Raw genomic sequence first — 5,041 nt, forward strand, 5'->3', positions numbered from 1 at the left:
GCTACTTCAGCTATCATCATACTCCACATGTAGGGTACCTAGTCTGAGTCAGAAATATATATTCAATGTCACCAAGCCATAGGAGGAATGCTTGTGTTATTTACTGCAAAGCGCTCACAGCTTTTCCTCAACCTTCTCCTCAATAACAGAGAATTGATATGGATAAACATTTGCTGCAGTGTCCCTAAGAAAAGGCTGTGCTTCAATCTGTCCGTGATAAAGAAACGGCGGAATTACATTAGTGTGATATCACTTGCCGCTAATACTGGTCCCTGGTCTTCAATGTATGGCTGTAGATGTCAGAGTATTGATGTTAAAATATTAAGCCTTGAGTTTAGATTGTAGCAACTGATGAATTTGACTTATTGCCTGTGGGTCTTAGAAGTACTCTTACCTACTTATTTTACAGTGTAATATTTAGCTGAATACAGTTACTGTATGGACTCCAGCCACTACTCCACATACTTGTCTGTTATTATAACTACCGATGAGGTAATACAGTTGATTAAGTACTGTTATTCATTAAAATCATAACTAATCATTCCTAACACATTTCAATAAAGTTAAACACGGGATTTTTTTTTACATAGCTTACAATTTAAAAGGTATATGTATTTTCTCAGAATTAATTAACTTTGACATGTTTTACTTAACCAAAGTGTGTATAGTAACGTAAACACACACAAAGGAAAAGAAAAACATTGAGAGTTTACAAATTTATTAATACAAATATTTATTTATTATACGTGCTACAATTCTTTAATAGATCCTACATAATCTTTGATAATTCAAATTAGTTTCAAAAGTTTGAGAAGAATTTAATATGATCGAATTTTTATTTATAGATGCTACTTTTTTCTAACTATCAGAGGACAACATTTAGGATATTGAAGCCAATGAATCATTCCATAATGTTAATAAATCTATGAATCCCATTGTTAAGAAAGCATGGATAGAAACTAAGTTTATAATGGTTTCAATATTTATTCTTGATAACCGTTGTAAACCTTATCTTTATTAAAAGGTTAATACAATGTTTAGCAGTGGTCTTAAAGTTTCATATATATTAAGAACGTAGAATTCTTATCCTATCAATAATTTTAAATAAAACCTATCTACACTTATAATATTGAAACATCTTTCAAGTCAGCACATAGTTCACTTGAAAGACTGGCGATAGGTGTGGCGGAAAATGATATAAAATCGAAAAACATATGACGTAACCTCTTTATTTCTATTACTTAAATCACAACCAAGAATATAATAAATTTACTTCTTATGTCGACCGAGTTTTCAAATAAAATAATTCTTTCTTGTTTAATTCTACTAGCACTTCAATAATAATATGTTTAAACAAATTCTGAAACACTTAGTCGCCGTTATCAAGTATTTATACTGTAAAGTTCAACATGTCTCAGTGAAATTTACGGATCTATATTATTCTCTTGTTGAGGTAGTGCATATTTTCTGCGGAAGATTGCAGCACACGTGACGTAACCTACATTTCATATATACGTACACCTATGACGGAAATTACTAACGTAGGGTATTATTAAAAATATTTAATAAAAGGAAAGATTATATGAGTTTAATAAATCTATTAAATCCATTGTTATAAAGTTCATAAGGAAAGTAAATTCATAATGGTTTCAAAATGTAGTCGTTTTCAACCGTTGTGAATTTGTAACAGGAAGGAGATTAAGAAAAGGTTTGTACACATTGAGGATGATAAAAAGAAAATAGATCAAAGATTAGAAAAGATAAATAAGAGATTTAAAACAAGACTAGATGAATTTAAAATGGTAGAGTAGATAGGGACAGAACCTAACTTAGAACTTGACCAGGATACAGAAAATGGTTAAGGCTACTAGGGATGTAGAAAACAAGTCAGTAACGGGCAGTAGTTTTACTGGAAATAGAGGACATGGGAAATAGGGTAGAAAAAATCCCTGAATAAGAGATTGGATGAAACTCTAGGGAAATTAGAAAACAAACAAACACAACTAGAAAATATGATGAGAAATCAAAGCATGGTGGGCATGAGAATAAGCCAACCAGCAAACACAGAAATATTCTTATTGGAATTTGATCCAATAAAAAATAATGTACATCCTATGGAATTTTTTGGAAGCTTGTAAAAAATATATAGAGAAAAATAGAGAAGGATGGGACTTCCAGGTATTGATAATCTTAAAATATATGAAAAATGAAGCAGGAAAGTGGGGGCGATAGCATATAAATAATTGGAAAAACTTTGAACAATTTTATAGAGTTTTTAAAGGGAAATATTGATCCATAGGGGAACAGAAAAAATTTTAAAAAGAACTAATGGGTAACGGTACATACAGGGTTGGATTCTACAATCTAGTAACATATGTATTGGAATATTTATAATAAAAGCCAGTATTTGGAAACTAGAATTGACATGGGAACATTCCTAGCATATATAAGCAAACATGTTCCTAGAACCCATAAGTAGTGCAATTGCTGCAGCCCAAAATATTGAAAGATCAGAAGATCTAGAAAACCTGTTGAATCAACTTAATATACTGAATAGTGACACATATAGAAGTTATGACAGATCATTTTGATATGAGAAATGAGACAACACTCAATAAAAATGTAAATCAATACAAGAATTTAGGACATAGAGATACACCATATAGAGGGACACAAGTTAGAGGGAATATTAGAGGAAATAATTTGACTAGAGTAGGCTCATACTACAATAGGAACACATATAATAGGGAAGAGTAGAGTTTGAGAATGATATGAGATGACAATAATAGTTAGATTAGTATAGGTTTTGTATATAAATATTTAGAATAAGATGTGACAAGGATAATGTAATATAGTAGATAGTATATGTAATATGTTTCCAGTAGGAGATGACAATATAAGGATATTACAATATTTGTTTATCAGTAAGAATATATTTAGGAATTTTTTTACAAAGTATTTGTGTATCATTATAACTTGTGAGTGTATAATCTGATAGAGTTAACTTGTATTGAACATTGTGTTATGTGAAATGGACACGTTAAACATTATATTCAAAACATATAGAGGTTACAAGTATTCAATTTAAAATATTTAAAACTTTAGTACTGTTCTTATATATATATAATATATATATATAAATCTATATATATATATATATATATATATTCATTGATATTTGTAATTAATTGTATTGATTTATATGTACAATTGTAATTTGTGTAATCATTTAATATTAATTATAAATTTTGTGTAACTGATATATATATTCATTGATATTTGTATTAATTGTATTGATTTATATGTACATTGTAATTTGTGTAATCAATTTAATATTAATTATAATTTGTGTAGCTGATTTATATATTCATTGATTATATTGATTAATTGTATTGATTTATATGTAACACTATAATTTTTGTAATCATTTAATATGAATTATAATTTGTGTAACTGATATATATATATTCATTGATATTTGTATTAATTGTAATTGATTTATATGTACATTGTAATTTGTGTAATCATTTAATATTAATTATTAATTATAATTTGTGTAGCTGATTTATATATTCATTGATATTTGTATTAATTGTATTGATTTATATGTACAGTATAATTTGTGTAATAATTTAATATTAATTATAATTTGTGTGAACATTTAATACATTGTAATTTGTGTAATATGATTGTAAGCTTTGCTTTGATATTTTACTTTCTTTTAAATGAATACTTTTAAACAAAATTATCAAGAAATTTAAATAATAGCTTAATTGGACAAAAATTTAAAAGATTTAATTGGAGGAGAAATATAAATTGATAACAAATATATGATCAATTTATATTTGGGGGTTTGTGTAACAGGTCAAATTACGACATTTGAATATTCGCGGGAATTGGCAGACTGTGACGTCAATGAATCGGCAGACTGTGACATCAGTGAATCACATTTGTCGGAATTGAGATTTATTTAATAACGAAGACATTTATTGAACTTTATACGGGAAAAGATTTGATTAATTAAAATGAAGTAAACATAACCAAAATTCGTGTTTTACAAAAACATTAAATAGAATTACGCAGAAGAGCCAATTGTGGTATGAATGACTTGTAAATTTATGACGTCATAAAGCACCATGTTGCTAAAAATTTAAATAAAAAGCTTTGAAAAATTAATAAAAAAGAAAATAGAAATATTTAAATTGATTAATTATAGTAAACGTGATAAATTTTCGACAATTTATAAGAAAGAATTAAATTAAATTTATTCGTGAAGACGCTGATTTGAACGAGAGAAGTGATGAGTGTTTTGTTTTGAATCAGTATCCGTCGTATTATATCGGAGATTCCTTCTTCTACCACCAGACTCGAAGCAAGGAGGTTGTGTTAGTTCTCCTGGGAAAGTAATGATCTGTTGTATAGTATATTGAAATTTAATCAAGGATGGGATAATTGTTTAGACTTTTGAAAATTATCAATGCACTGCAAGGTGAGTGAGTTTATAAATATTGTTGAGAGTGTGACATTTAATAAATTGATCTCGTGGTCACTTGCTTTGACTTTCTTTAAATATCCCTTTTACAAAAAGTGTGAGTGATGTTAAATTTTTGTAATTATTACTTAATATATTTTTGGAACCCTGACATATACACGGACTTGTCTCTGTGATAACACCAGAGACGTTCAAATCTAATAATTTTTGAGTAATACGAGGAAATACAGCTAGCATTGGCAAGATGGCGACCGATACTATGATGAACAACATGGTACAACAACGTGCCACTGGTGACAAGGCGCGTACAACTACATGGTGAGTGAATAATTCCTAAAGAACTGACTTTCAGCAAATTATCGTAACCAACGTGGGGTGACACACAGCAAAATTGGTGTTATAATCTGGGACTCTCAATCAAAATTGACATCGCATCAAATTTGGCTTACATCAAATTGAATCTTTATGAAAAGGTTAGTCAAATGTTTAGCACTGGTCTTATCGTTTTATATTTAGTAACGAGGAATTCCTTTTACACCAGATCCTAAT

The sequence above is a fragment of the Homalodisca vitripennis genome, unplaced genomic scaffold (assembly GCF_021130785.1).
Source record: "Homalodisca vitripennis isolate AUS2020 unplaced genomic scaffold, UT_GWSS_2.1 ScUCBcl_201;HRSCAF=1607, whole genome shotgun sequence".
NCBI classification, from domain to species: Eukaryota; Metazoa; Arthropoda; class Insecta; order Hemiptera; family Cicadellidae; genus Homalodisca; species Homalodisca vitripennis.